Genomic DNA, 16,547 nt, shown 5'->3' on the forward strand with positions numbered 1-16,547 from the left:
AATCTTGTTGTTGGAGCCCTTTCAAAAATGGGGACTATTGGCCCTATCAAATGTGCAGCATTCTACACCAAAAACAAGTATATTGTAATGGAATCGGACTACTGCACCAAGTGGGTTGAAGCATGGGCACTACAAAAAAATTCAGCACATGTGTTGGCAAAGTGCCTCTTCAAACATATCTTCACCCATTATGGTTGTTTGGCATAGTTGATAAGTGATCGAGGGTGTCATTTTGTAAAGAGATTCTGAATATAGTTTTCAACCACCTTCTTCTTTTCCTCCTAAAAGAGAAGTAGACCACTTGACTCAGCGTCAAACACAAAAACAATCAATATACTATCCTATTGGCTATTAAAGTATGAGCATGAAGAGGTAGAAAAGCAAGTCAAAGAGTTGCTACAAATTGAGTTAGTTAATTCAACTTAGTCAATCAATGTTTGCCTCTCCATTATTGTTTGTCAAGAAGAAGGATGGGTCACTTAGGATGTGCACTAATTATCAAGACTTCAACAAGTGTACCATCAAGAATAGATACTAGATCCCTTGCATTAATGATATCCTAAATGAGCAAGCTCAAGGATGCCAAGGAATTTACAAAGATAGGTCTTCAATTGGTTATCATCAAACATGCATGTAAGAGGGAGTGGAGTACAAAAAAACCCTTCAAATAGAAAGTGGTCATGCCAATTGGCCTTTCAAATGCATGCATCACATTTCAAGCATTGATAAAGACATTTTAAGGAACCATAAGCTCCCTGCCAAGGAGAGTAAATGTACCTTTATGGCAAATAGGGTTGAACACTTGGGTCACATAGTTTGTGAAGAGGACATCAAAGTGGATCCCAAGAAAGTACAATGCATCAAAGATTGCCCAACTCCCACAAACTCTATTTATTTGTGAGGTCCTTACTGATTGATTGAAGCATGAAGCATTCTTTTGGGATGCAACCCCCACTAAAGGCTTGAATGAATTGAAAGAACTTCTTATTTCAATATCTATCCTAGTATGTTCAGATTTCTCCAAAAAGTTCACCATTTTTGCAAATGTTAGTGGCCCTGGATTAGGATTGTTTTATATCAAGATCATCGAGTATTTCTTATGAGAGTAGGAAAATTAATGATAAGGAGCCCTAACTTCTTATGCATGAGCAAGAAATGCTTGAAATCCTTCATGGCATTAAAATGTGTCATCTTCATTTATGGTAGCCATTTCAAAGAAAAGAATCATCATCAAGTGCTCAAATATTTTCCCTCTCAACTAAATCTATCCCCAAAGCACCAGTGATGGTTGGCTACATTACAAAGTTATGATTTTGCAATATCATATATGGCTAGAAAGAACAATATTGTGGTCCTACATTATCAAGGATGTGGGCATGTTCTGTTTCACCAATGTCTACCATTCGTAAGAATTGGATTCATGACATTCAAGGGGAGTATTTGTTTTAGATAATCACGTTGCTAATATGATGAAGAAATTACAGCAAGGCAAAGGTGAAGAGTATCCAAACTTTTGATGGCATATTGGACTTCTTTGGTACAAAGAAAGAGTGTATTTGGTACCACAAACAACTTTTAAGCATCAAATATTGCAAGAAATGCATTCTTTACCATTAATAGGTCATCATGGACTTTTTAAGAAGTTTGACAATATTCATAAGAGATTTTATTAGAAGAGAATTTGGAAGGATGCCAAGGATTATGCCTCCCAATGTTTGCATTGTCAAGAAAACAAGGATTCCACTCTTTTGCCGTATGCATTTCTTCAACCATTACCTATTTCTCAAGGAAAATGAGTGGACATTAGTATGATTTCATAATAAGGCTACCAATCACTAAGCACGGCTGGAATAGTATCTTTGTTGTGATGGACAGATTGACTAAATGAGCTCACTTCATCCCTACCAAAGTCCAATTTTTAGCAAATCAAGGTGCAGAGCAATTCATGGAAGGTGTGTTTAAGATTCATGTCTTATAGGGATGCCAAATTCATGGGCAATCTTTTATGGAGTTTGTTCAGTTCCATGGGTATTGTCTTGACTCCAAGTATTGCTTATCATCCTCAAACAGATGGTCAAACCAAAGGTATCACAAGCAATGTCTAGAATTCTATTTGCAAAACATTTGTCATGATACTCAAATATCATGGGATGAATGGTTTCACCTTGCTGAATTTTGTTATAATAGTACTTTTCATGTGAGCATTGCAATGCTTTCATTTGAGGTGCTTTATGGATACAAGGTACAAGTACCCTAATCTCTCTTCAATAAAGATGTCAATCCCCAACCCAAGGCCGAGTTAGAGAATATGGAAACATTGATGACTCAATGTAAAGAGAATATTCATAAGGCATAAGATGTCATGAAGACATATGCTAATGCGAAGCAAAGGCCTTTGGACTTTGAAGAAGGGGGTTGGTTTTTTCTCAATTGGCTAATTTATAGGTTACTAAATCTTGATATGCTTCAATCAAGGTCATGCATAATAAATTGGCTAATTTATAGGCCTTGTCAAACCATTAAGAAATTTTGGGACCTTGCCTACAAACTTGAATTGATCTCTATTACTTGCATTCATGATGTTTTCCATGTATCTTAGCTCAAGAAGTATGTAGCTCTAGAAATCAAAGTTCTTGAGGAGTTATCTTCAATGGATGAGGATGGTCTTATCATCTATGAACTAGAGAAGGTGATTGGAAAGCAAGAGAAGGTTTTTAAGGAACCAAAAAATTCTAGAATATCTTATTAAGTGTCATTGCATATGGAAGAGTCCACTTGGCAACCCTCATCCTATCTTGGCCCTATCCTACGGCATTTACAAGAGGAAGATTGTATATAGTGAATAGAATAGGTTGCTATATAAAATTTCTACAACAAAATAAAATACATAACTTGATCAAACTTGGATTTTTATGCCTTAACATATGCCTCTTATTGTTTGCTTCACCGCAATACTTTATTTGCATCATTCGGAGCTCTATATGCAAAGTTATGGTTATTTTTCTACCATTAGTTGTGTTCACATAGTTTTGTAAGAAATTCACTGGGGACGATATTCTATTTGTGCTTTCAATGGGCCATCTTCACCATATTCATTTGGATCTTTTTCCACTAAGATGTATATCTTTTGAAGCTAGTTCTTGAAGCTTCCCTTGTATACTCTATACATCTCAATTTTGAGAACAAAACTTGTGTAGGCGAGGATGGCTTGTCATGTAGCATCTATCTTAGTTTTTAGTCTTAAATCATGTGGACTATGACTTAGTTATAGAAGGTGGGCTAGGACTTAGTTATACAATGTAGGGATGTAGCATCGTGTGGATATTTTTTCTACTAATAAATTTCAAGATCATCCTCTTGAGGGTCTCCACCATACATGGAGGTGTGTATCCACATCCGCCAACATGAGCTGCATATCATGCAATTCTTCATTGTAAGCTTCTTGTTCATTTGTAGTTATGGCTTTCACGTGTCATAGTTTGCCAAAATATAATAACTATGGCATGGCTATGGCTACAATATTCTTGTGTTTCTTAAAGTATAACTAGTTTCTTTATATTGAAATTGTGCACCATTACATCTATGTCAAATTGTGAATCTAGTGCATAAGGATTCACATTGCTAAAATGGTAGATACAACTACTCACTTGAGCATAAAAAACATCCATGATATGCATTTCCAAACAAGAATGCTACATATTTTCAAGAATAGCATGGATAATAAATACTAAGGATGTCCAATAAGACTCAATTGAATGGATCCAATGAGCAATTAATGGTAAAAAACTACAACTGTGATGAGTTGCATAGTAAAGATATATACAATGGGAAAATTACAACCAAGATGAGCAAACAATATATATACAAGGGATCCAATGAGAAAAAAATTGTCAAACTAAAACCAAGATGAGTTGCATAGTATACCTATATACAATGGCCACAAATGTCACCATAAAAACTTCTACCAATGAACCTTAGCCCTTTAAAATTTGCAAATGCTCTTATTATCAATAAATTTTAGTATCAATGAAGCTCATGTGAGTAAGATCTTGTTTTGCCAAACCTTAGACATATACATTCCATCAAAAGTTAGAAATATTGCAGCCATATCTAGTAATCTAGCATAAGCACGACTTTACCTATTTGCTTCAATCTTCACCACGACTACTCTATAATGATATGAGAGCCTTAAAATTAATCCAAGAACATAAAAAATGGCTTCCCCAAAGTTTTTTAAAGCTCTCTTGAGTTCTCATGGTAAGAATATGGGTGTATGGCTGCTTGTTTTGTGGTTTCTTTCCTTCTTCACTCCAAATTGATCTATATGCCTTCTTTTGTCATGCCTTATGAAAGCAAGTGTCTCTTCATGCCCTCCAATGATTCTTCTTGACTATGGCTTGCTAATTTCTCTCCAATGGTTGTATTCTTCATCCATAGAGTTGCTCAATCACTCTGAGCATTTGATTTATTTTAAATGAGAGAGTCACAAACCCACTCAACCACTAATGGGCTCTAATACCATGTCAAGAATGTAATAGGTATCAAACACATTTACACTATAGACAAGACATGGAGGAAGGGAGATCCTTAGGATCTACACTCTTCTATTGTTTTAGTGTGCTGCTTCTTGAATAACTAAGGGTGTCTTGTACATTGGCATCACAAACACACACACACACACAGAGTTGAGTTCTGAAATGATATGTTTTTTGGGTTGATTTTTTGTTGTTTTTGTTGCTGAATGGTTGTTTTTGGTGATTGATTGTTTGAATCTGAAGATTTTTTGAAGTGTTTGAAATGGTTTGAGTATGTTTTAAGGGTTTATGTTCGTTTTTGATGAGGATATGATTTTCTGAAGGATTCTGTGATTCTCTCTGTTTGGTTCTATAAGGTCTGATTTTCTTCTGTTTTGTTCTGTTTTGTTTCTATTTTGGTAGTTGAGATGGATGAATGGATGTTTTGAGAGATGGTTAAGGTTGTGTTAAAAGGTTTATGGAAGCTGGAATTGATTTTGGTTTGGTTTTTATGGTTTTTATGGTCTCTGTTGATCTTCTATAAGGTTCTGTAGCTTCTATAGTCATGTTCTTTTGTTGTCATGTTGCTTTGTCGTCTGTTCTGTTTGTTTCTGTTGAGTGTTATGTTGGATGTATGGATGTTTTGGGAAGTATTTTTGTCTTAGGAAAATGATGAATGGAAGCTCTATTCAAGCTAATTGAAGTGAAGAAGTAGCTACTAAAGATTTACAGAAGGTTACATAAGAACAGTGACAGAAGCCAGATCTCATAGGACACTATGATATCTCTGGTGTCTCTTCGCATCAAACATATCTTTTGGGAGGTGTATCCACGACCTAAGAAGGATTATTGAGTTCCATTATTGAGTATTGTAGTGAGGAGATAATGTATTATTGATAGAGAGAGAGAGAGAGTCAGAGATAGTCAATTCTATGAAAACTGTGTATCCGTGTATGAGAGATTGAGAGAGAAAACTATGAAGACAATGAAGAGGAATACTATGTGATTTATTTCCATTCAAAAGTAGTGTATTCTTTTATGTTCTTTGTTCTATTGATGTATTTTATGAAGAAATTGAAGATTATGGTTGATTCTATCAAATCCGTGGGAGATATCTACTATGATGCTACGTGAAGATTTATTGTTTTCTTTGTTTTGGTCATCTAAAGAATGAAATAAAATCTTGTTGATGTTACAAGATAGATTTTCTTACAGTAGAATCCCCTTTTCCTTAGTGTCTCTATTGGGGCTCTATGTTTTTGGTGTGCAGCCAAGGAAAACTTGCCATCAATAAGCATCAGAAGAGGCTGAAAATGAAAGAAATGGCATTGCCAAGAAGAAAAGAATTCAATGGATATTTGCAAAGTTTCTTCTTCCACTGAAGAGTTGGAGATTCTCATTATCAAAGCCACTTTCCACAAGAAGTTCATCCCATAATGGCAGAAACATATTACCATCATGATGCAAGCTCTATGCGGTGGATTGTTTCCTCTTCCTGTTGAAGCAATAGCATCTTAGTGGCAAATTGTTTGGAAACAAATTGAAGAGCAGAAGAAGAGAGAATGACTATCCATGGAAGATTTGGTATTCATTGAGAAGTTTCCAAACATCATCAAGTGGGAGATCGTGAAGAAGCTTCAAGAGTCGTGGTCTGTGGAGGTTCATGAAAACAAGAAGGAATAGTTGGAATTTGTTCATGGATGCTCAACAGTAAGATACGTGGGATGCTTGGTGCACTTACAATCTTCTGATTGTCCAATTAGCAACCCACTAGAAGTTGGTAGACAGAGTGTTTTTCACAACATACACTATTGAAACCCTCAGAAGCTTACATTATTATAATGATGGCACAACAACGATCCTAAGAAGAATGAGTTTTGATACTTTCAAAATGGAATATCTCCCCCTTTGTAGTGGTTTGAAAGCCGAATTCAGAGATGTTGAAAAGAAGGAAGTAGAAGAGATGTTGGCCAGAGAATCCCTCAGAGACTGAAGCCCCTTTCTGATTCTATTCTGTTGAGTATTGAAAAATTGGTTGGAGCCAAGCCACTGATGAATGACACAATCAAGAGGCAAGCATTAGAATGAGTCCAGAGGTATGTGAGAAGAAAGAAGGCAAGAATCAAGGCTGAGAATGGGCTTGCAGTAGAAGCTTCCTCTGACGCCCTAAAAACACTCTTTACAAAAGTCCCCATGGCGGCTCAAGGTCCACTTCCTAGTCAGATTTGTCCTGGAAATATTGATGACAGGCCAGCAAATGTAGTCCCATTGCCAATTTTTAAGGGAGAGTATAATAAAGACCCTAATCTTCATGTAGCAAAATTTATGGTAGCATGTGTGGCTAACAATGCCAGAACCCCTGAGCATTGGTTAGCAATCTTCCCTGCCACTTTCGAGGGCACGGTGTTTCAGTGGTATGAGGGACAAGTAACATGAACTTTTGGCACATGGGACGACTTGAAGTTGGCCTTCCTCACTAAATTCAGGTGTGAAGGTTTGAAGAGCGGATGTGAGAGGAGTTCATGAACCTAAGTCAGTCTTCTGGAGAAAGAGTAGAAGCTTATGTCTCGTGAATGGAATCCATCCTAAAGAGATGGACTAACCATCATTTGGACGAAGGTATCTAGAAAGGAGTGTTTCTCAGAGGCCTACAACCAAAATTTTGCAAGTTCATGGAATTGAGAAAACCAGTCAATCTGCAAGCTGTAGTGGAAGGTGCAAGATTGTATGATGAAGTCGAATCAAGGTTGTCAATGACTCCAGGAAGAGGAGTCTTATCTCCTCCCATGCCAGGAATGGTATACCCACCAAATGCAATCCCATGGACAGTTTCCTACCCCTATACCCAGATGCAAGCAGTGTCGCAGTATAATGCACCTAATCCACTGTGGTCACCATAGACGACAGTGCCTCAAATGATGGTTCAACCATAACAACAGTGGCCTCAAACAGTTCCTCCAATGGTGACTCAACAACAGTGGAACCCTACCAACTAGAATCAACAATCCCAAGTCTCAACAGGAGCTCTGAGCAGAACCAGAACAAAGGACCCTCTGGATCAACCCAACCAGTATATGCAGTAATTACAGAAGCTTCCCAAAACCCTACTACAAGTACTTCAGGAGGTGAAAATCCGGAGGACTACTTATCCAACTCAGTTGCAAGTATCAAGAAAGAGCTTATGGATGTGATTACAAAGCAGCTATAGACATTGAAGGTGAATACCGCTAATATATCCACCCCTGCGGGAGCTGGGAGAGATGTGATGTGTTCTAATACATAGTGTGGAAAGTGTCATCAAGCGGGACATTTAGCCACTGAATGTACCCAAAAACCAACCATTGTTGGAGCCTTTTGTTCCTATTGTTTGCGGAAGAACCATACAGAGGATATTTGCTCTCTGAAAGAGATGCCCGAACGAAGACAGAAGGATGAAAATGCAAGATTCAACTTGCTAAAATCCAAAATGATGACACAAGATATTGGATCAAAGCCTAGGGAACTTGGTCCTAATTTCGGTCCATGGAGGTTTCCCTCTCAAAGTTACACATGATAACAATTTGGCGGTGGTCAGAGATCAGAGATGGAATGTTACAAATGTGGAGAAAAGGGTCACATCTCCCCGAATTGTCCAAACCCTAGAAGATTTGTGGATTATAAGCCCTTATGCAGCCGATGCAAAGGAGAAGGCCACACTGCAGAGGACTATCCAAGTCCAGCCCTTGTCAAGGCCAATGCCACTGATAGCCAACAGAAGGTACAAGAGCTTGCCTCCAATTTGGTAGAGTTGGAAGTTGCCGATATCACATGCGCCAAGAAGAAGGAGCTAAATTTTCAGAATGAAAATAATTCCCCTGTCAAGACTGTGAAGTTCAACTTGTCAACAAAGGGACAAAGCAGTATAGGACGAAACGGTGCAGTACAGAGCACTGTAATGCCACAAAGAGTCATAGAGACAGTCCCAGAAACAGGACCAGGGGTCCAGGAGATAGGCGATACAGAAGCATCTCTAGAAATAGAGGAAGTGCCGATGCTGCCATTGCTAGAAGAAAAAGAAAAGACGAAAATGGGTGTAGCCCCATTCCCCAATAGGCTAGAGAAGCATGTGGATCCTATCAAAGAATATAACTTGGTAAAAGACCTAGACACTTTTAGACCAAACTTAACATTTCGACAGTTACTAATGTTGTCTCTCAATTGCCAAAAGAAATTCAAAAGCATATTGACTCGAAGACGTGGCCTAAGGATTGCTTCCCCAAAAATAACAAAGTCCAACATAGCCTCAGAACCTGTGAAGGAAGTGGATGTGGCTAACGCATTCCTAGATCCTGGAACCCCAAAGATTAGTATATGGATAGAAGGATGCTTTATTTTAGATGCATTGATTCATGGAGGCTCATCCGTAAACATAATGACGGATGTGACAATGAAGGACTTAGGTATTGGCAGACCAAAGCAGAATTAAACCATTAGGCATCCTCCCATATGTAAAAACAACCCTTGCATGAAGAGACTCTTGGCTGACATATTTGGTGGTCAAACCAAATTCTTATGGGACCTCATACCCTCTGCTATTAGGAAGACCTTGGCTTTTTGAATCAAGAGCCAGGAGGGACTGGTTCAAAGGAACCCTAACCCTAGGCAAAGGACCCAACAAAGTGTTGTTGAAATCGTATGGATCACAAAAAGGCAATGGATCCACATCCATTGAAGTCATAATAGACTCCTCCAATGAAGTAACAGATGGTACATCAGGAGACGAAGAGGCTATTAAACAGATCTTTCCCAAGAAAACAGAGGCACAGTCCCTAATAGTGTGTACTATAAGTCAACTAGCAAAGGAGCCAAGTCTTTGTCCATGGGAGAATACCTCGTGCCTCAACCCGAATTGACTTTTGAAATTACCTCTGATAGCGAAATAGAAGCATGGATGTACTGTTCTTCTTGTTACGTGGCAGTCACAAAGTCAGAAGAGCAGAGATAGAGCCAGAGACAGAAGTAGAAGAAAAAGCAGACGCAGAGGCGGAAGATATGTTATTCTCCTACAAAGCCCCCTACAGAAGCAAAGACAGAGCCTTCAGAGGAAGAGGATGAAAATGATGAGGAAGAAAACGAAGTAGGTTATAAAAGCATAGATGAAGAAGTTTCTCTGATAGCGGATGATCTTGTTGATGTCCCTATAGAGACCTCAGAGGCCAAAGATCTCGGGGTGTTGGATGGAATGACCATGGTTCCATTTGGGTTGACCAATGTGTTGAGATGGCAAGCTCAACGCGTGCGGACATTGATGGTGGACCACCTGGCTAGATGGGTCGCACGTCTACACTTAGCACATTGGTGGTCATCATGATACTCACATGGCCATTGACATATCACTTATTATATTTAGTTTGTTACACCTACCTACAACTGGCAAAGACATAGCGCCAGTCGATTAGTGTAGTCGGTTATGCACTGTTTGACTTAGTAGGCCACTTTCCTTTATGTTGTATCTTATCTATACTTTTTGTGCATTGTATAGTGTGTGGAAGAAGAAGAAAAAACCAGCAAGAAAACGTTTTGGCCTCCATCTCTCTTCTTGTGTTCTTGAGTGAGCTTCCTCTTGTGTATACAGTGTGTGTTTGGTACCGCAGCTTAAGCAAGTCCCCCTACTACGCGATTCTTGACATGGTATCAGAGCCATGCCACTGAGAGAGGCTGATTTCAAAGGCTGAAGTGAAGAAGAAGAAGCAAGGTTCGAGCAAGCAAGCAACGGGTAAGAAGCTCTCCCATTCTTCCACTCTCTCTCTTGGATAGTACATATGGAGGCACTGGAAGCAGGGTCAAGCAAAAATCTCAGATTGCTATGAGATTTGGTGTGTGAGAAGATCACTATATATTCTGCAGATAGGCCCTTTAGGACTTTCCCTTTGTTATTTTGGGCGTCTGAGGCCGTTTCAGGCCCCGTTTTAGAGCCACAAGGTTGCGGACAGCAGTTTCAGGGTACACTGTGATTCCGACTATATTGACCAAAAGTGGGTGCACATGTTACAAATTGCAAATCTGTAATTTTTCAGGTGTTTGCAGGAGGCAGACATAAGGTTTATCTGCAAACAGGTTGCAAATTACGTGTACTATTAAGCAATCGGTGAAAAAGGTTGCTTGGTGTAGTGATGTGCACATGTTGTGAAAGATTGCAGAAGACTAGCTTGCTCTGTTGTATCCTTGTTTGTGATAAATGGTAGAGAATAGTGGAAATCCGATTATTGAGAAGCTCGACAAGAATAACTACCCTTCATGGAAGTTCCGTGTGACGAACTTCCTTATTGGAAAGGGCCTTTATGAGTTTGTCTCAGGTGAAGAAAAGGAGCCAGAGCTGGGTATCCCTTCGACTGCAGATGAGTTAAAAGCATGGAAAGAGTGGAATGTGAAAGACAAAAAGGTGATGTACTGGTTATCTGTAGTAATTGATAATACTATGCTAGGACATATCAGGAATGCAGAAACTTCACATGTAGCTTGGACAATTTTTGAGAGCATGTTTTCAGTAAATACAAAGGCACAAAAGATTCAACTCAAGCAAGAGTTGAATGCCTTGAAGAAATGAAAATTTTATGTCAATGAGTATGTTTTGAAGGTGAGGAGCATTGCAGATACCTTAGTAGCGATTGATGCAATGCCGAATGATGATGATTTGGTTTCATCCACTCTGAGTGGCCTTAACAATGAGAAGGTATGGAAATCATTTGTTACTTCAGTATATGTACGAAAGCCATTTCTAGATTTTGATGAGCTGATCTCTCTCATGATTATTGAAGAGATCAATATGCAAGGTGATTCGTCTGAAAGAAATGGTAAACAGGTCCAAGCATTTTACTCAAGTTCAAGAAGGGAACGTGGAAGATCCTCTTAGAGAGACCGTGGTATGGGACATGCTAGTGATAACCAGCAAAACAGGTTCAATCAACAGTTTGGTGAAATGCAAGTTTTTGGAGGAAGAGGAAACTTTAGAGACAGGGGGAGCTCTAGAGAAAGAGGTGGATGGCAGAATAAAGGTTCTGGAAATTCTGCTATTGTTTGCCATTATTGTGGCAAAATAGGCCATATTGTAGCCCATTGCTATGTGAAGAAGCATGATATTCGCATTGGTAAATTGCAACAAGGAAACTATGCATCGTCTTCACGAGAGAATGAAGACAAAAATGAGCGTCTGTTTGTTATGCAGCATATAATGAATGCAGTTACAGGAAAGAGGACACATGATGATGTATGGTATGTTGATTCAGGTGCATCTAATCATATGACCAGTCATGTTGAATGGTTTGGAGAGATGCACGACTTACAAAACCCAGGTTATGTGCAGACAGGTGATGATTCATGCCACCCAATTTCACACATTGGAAAGGTTCCCTTGTCCTTGTATGATGGCTAGACAAAGAGTTTGACAGATGTATTACATGTGCCTTCAATTACAAAGAATATAGTGTTTGTTGGCCAAATGGTAGAGCAGGGGTTGCAGGTCCGATTCAATGCAAAAGGTTGTTTTGTAGAAGACTTTAATTATAAGTGTAGGTTGGTCGCAAAAGGAAGTAGAGTTGGCCGAATGTTCACTTTAGATGCTGGAATTCCTGCAATGGATACTGCTATGTATGCTAAAGGAAAAGGAGTAGTTACAGATATTGAAATATGGCATAAACGTATTGGACATGCAAATGTGCAAAGGCTGAAATTAATGCAGTCTAGAGGATTGGTTACAGGGTTGCCTTCTTTTAGAGTTGCAAAATTGCATAAAGTCTGTGAAGAATGCCAGTTTGGTAAGCAGGCAAAACAACCCTTCTCGCATGATAGAGAAGTGAGCAGAAATATACTTGATGTAGTACATACAGATGTTTGGGGGCCTACACAGAATGTATCTCTTGGTGGCAACAAATACTTTGTCACATTTATTGATGACTACTCAAGAAAGCTATGGGTATACTTCATGAAGGAAAAGAGTGATGTGTTTGAGCACTTCAAATCTTTTAAGGCAGCTATTGAAACAGAAATAGGCTTAAAAGTGAAGTGCTTGAGATCAGATGAAGAGACATTAAGTCCAGTTGCTAGGATGGCAACTGTTAGATGTGTGATTGCCTTGGCAACAGCCAAAAGTTGGAGTTTGCAGCAAATGGATATTAAGAATGCCTTCTTGCATGGTGAATTGCAAGAAGAAGTGTATTTGCAGCAGCCAGTAGGTTATGAGGATTTAGAGCATCCTACATATGTGTGTAGGTTAAAGAAGGCAATCTACGAGCTCAAGCAAGCACCTAGAGCATGGTCTGACAAGATTGGAGAGTATCTTGTCAATATTGGATTTTGTATTTCTGATGCTGATCACTCACTTTATGTGAGAAAGGGAGATGCAGTTTGAGATTAAAGATTTGGGTGAGCTGAGATACTTTCTTGTATTGAGGTGATCAGATGTGATGATAGTATATGGCTATCCCAAAGGTAGTATGGCTTGGATATGTTATCCAAGTATGGTATGACAGCATGTAAGCCTCTTTCAGTACCACTGGAGCAAAATGTGAAGTTGAGTGCTAATGTTGGGGATGAGATAGAAGACCCTACAATGTTCAGGAGGATAGTAGGGAGTTTGAATTACATGACTATCACAAGGCCAGACTTGAGCTATGTTGTTGGCCTTGTTAGTCAGTTTATGCATATGCCTAGAAAGCCTCATTTGGATCCAGTTAGAAGTATATTGAGGTATGTGAAGTCCACTTTACATTATGGACTTTTTTATGAGGCAGGTAAGGACATACAGGTCTTTGGATACACAAATGCAGATTGGGCTGATAGCATGTCAGATAGAAGAACTACAAGTGGATTCATATTTTCCCTTGGTAGTGCAGCAGTTACATGGAGCAGCAAAAAGCAACCTACAGTTGCTTTATCGAGTATGGAGGCTAAGTATAGAGGTGCTGCTATGGTAGCATGTGAGGTGGTATGGCTGCAAAAGTTATTAGGTGATTTGGATGTGCAAGGAGATGGTCTAGTTGTCATTCATTGTGACAACATGAGCAGCATACAGCTAGCTAGGAATCTAGTGTTTCATGCTAGGACAAAACACATTGAGGTGTACTACCACTTTGTGAGAGAGAAGGTACTTGCAGGAGAGATTGACTTGGTATATGTCAGCACACAGGATCAGATAGATGACATTTTCACAAAGGCATTGGGTACAGAGAAGCTTCGAAAGTTTCGAAGCTTACTTGGAGTTGCAGAGATAGAGTTGAGCTTGAGGGGGAGTGTTGAGATGGCAAGCTCAACACGTGCAGACATTGATGATGGACCGCCTGGCTAGATGGGTCCGCACGTCTACACTTAGCACGTTGGTTGTCATTATGATACTCACATGGCCACTGATGTATCACTTATTATATTTAGTTTGTTACACCTACCTACAACTGGCAAAGACATAGCGCCAGTCGATTAGTGTAGTCGGTTATGCACTGTTTGACTTAGTAGGCCACTTTTCTTTATGTTGTATATTATCTATACTTTGTGTACATTGTATAGTATGTGGAAGAAGAAGAAGAAACCAGCAAGAAAACGTTTTGGCCTCCATCTCTCTTCTTGTGTTCTTGAGTGAGCTTCCTCTTGTGTACACAGTGTGTGTTTGGCATCATAGCTCAAGCAAGTCCCCTTACCACGCGATTCTTGACACAATGGACCACAAAGTATGCAGAATCTGCATAAGCAATGGGTCAAAGGTATAAAATTTAAGTTCACCAGTGGTTCCTGTCACCCTGATCATTCATTTTGGAGAAAAGATGATGATGATGCCCCTTGTCAACGAAATCCAGGGCCATTAGAGCCACGGCTTCTAGAAGGTCCGTGCTATGTGATATTTCTAGATGCATCCTCTGAAGATGAATCCCTAAGTCCAGAAGAAATCACCACTCACACAGAAGTAAACAAAGCTCTCATACCCTTCCAGCATCTCAATAGACAAATGAGTCATCTGTTCACAAGGAGAACACTGGTTCCAATGGAACATCAAATGATGACACTACTCCCTTGAAAGAGTTAGACCTCTATCCAGAAGCAATCCATGGGACATTTATCCGCAAAGCGAAAGGTGAAAGACAAGTGACGTTCTTAGATATTGACAATACTAAACGCCACCTGAAAGTGGGTCTCAATCTTCCAGAAGAAGAACTAGTGGTCCTGGAGATCTACTAAAGGAGAACTTAGACGTGTTTGCTTGGTCGTACAAAGACCTAAAGGGGATTGATCCCACAGTATGCCAACATCACATTGATCTAGAGCCTAATGCCAAACCTGTAAGGCAAAGACAAAGGCGTATGAATCCTAATTATTATGCTCTAATGAAGGCTGAATATTTGAAACTTCTTGAAGCTGAGTTCATTTATCCCGTGGCTAACAGTGAATGGGTTTCGCCCATTGTGGTAGTACCTAAGAAGAATGGAAAACTTTGAATATGTGTAGAATTTCAAAAGCTGAACTCGAAGATGAAAAAGGATCATTTCCCTATCCCTTTTATAGACGAACTGTTGGACACAGTGGTAGGCCATGAGCTGTATTCCCTCTTGGATGGATTCAGTGGATATAACCAAGTCCAAATTATAGAGGAGGACCAATCCAAAACAACCTTCACCACAAAATGGGGGACCTATGCCTATAGAGTGATGCCATTTGGGCTATGTATAATGCTCCTGCTACCTTCCAACAAGTAATGATGGTTGCCTTCCAGAATCATCTGCATGATTTCATTGAGGTGTATCTTGATGACTTCTATGTCTATAACTTAATACGAGAGCATTGGGGACACCTAGAGCAATGTTTTGACAGATGTCGAGAGTATGGGATTTCTCTCAACCCTGACAAATGTGTCTTTCGCATTTCATCAGGAGTTCTTTTGGGCCATATTGTCTCTGCACAAGGGATTGCAATAGACCAGCAAAGATTGAGAAGATTGTCGCCTTGATAGCACCAACAAACCTCAAGTAATTGAGATGATTTCTTGGCTATGTGGGCTACTATAGAAGATTTATTGCACATTTTGCAACCAAGGCAGCCCCTCTGCACAAGCTCCTAAGGAAAGATGTGGATTTCCTTTAGACCGATGACTGCGAAGAAGCCTTTAATACCCTAAAATAGTACCTTATCCAAGTACCTATCTTACAGCCTCCTGATTGGACGAAGGAGTTTCATGTCCACACAGATGCATCAGTTGAAGGGCTAGGTGTTGTCCTATGTCAAAAGGGCCTCTCTAAATTAGATTACCCAATATATTATGCAAGCCGAAAGGTCTCTGACAGGGAACGAAACTACACAGTGACAGAGCTTGAGTGCTTGGCAATGGTGTTTGCACTGGAGAAGTTTCGACACTACCTATTGTCAACGCATTTCAAGTTCTACGTGGATCATGAATCCCTGTCCTTCTTGATGAACAAAGTAGATGTTAAAGGATGACTAATGAGATTGTTGCTCCTATTCCAGGAGTTTGATTTTGAAGTGGTCACTAAGCCTGACTATTCCCATGTCTTACCTGATCAACTATCACAGATCCCTCAAACTACAGAAGAGGAACAGGATGATCTAGACCTTCCTGATGCTTCCTTGTTTCTAGTTAAAACAGCTACTCCCTGGTATGCAGACATAGCCAACCTCTTGGCAACTCAATACTATCCTCCTGGCATCTCAAGCCATGAGAAGAAGAAGCTTCTGTTAGAATCACCCGCCTACACTTTGCTAGGCGGTGCATTGTACAAGAGAGGCAAAGTTGAAGTGCTGAGAAGATGTGTTGCAGGGGATGAAATTGGCATAGTATTGAAAGCATGCCATGACGAACCATATGGTGGACACTTCACAAGAGAAGCGACATCCAAGAAGGCTCTATTGGCAAGATATTGGTGGCCAACCCTCCACAATGATGCATATGACTACTACAAGAGATGTGATACCTGTCAGCGAATGGAAAAACCCACCAAAACAAGTGCCATGACACTGCAACCTATTCTTCCCCTAAAGCCATTCGAGAAGTGGGGG

Source organism: Lygodium microphyllum, chromosome 30, assembly GCF_053477565.2.
Source record: "Lygodium microphyllum isolate KBCC chromosome 30, Lygodium_microphyllum_v1.1.10, whole genome shotgun sequence".
Lineage (NCBI taxonomy): Eukaryota > Viridiplantae > Streptophyta > Polypodiopsida > Schizaeales > Lygodiaceae > Lygodium > Lygodium microphyllum.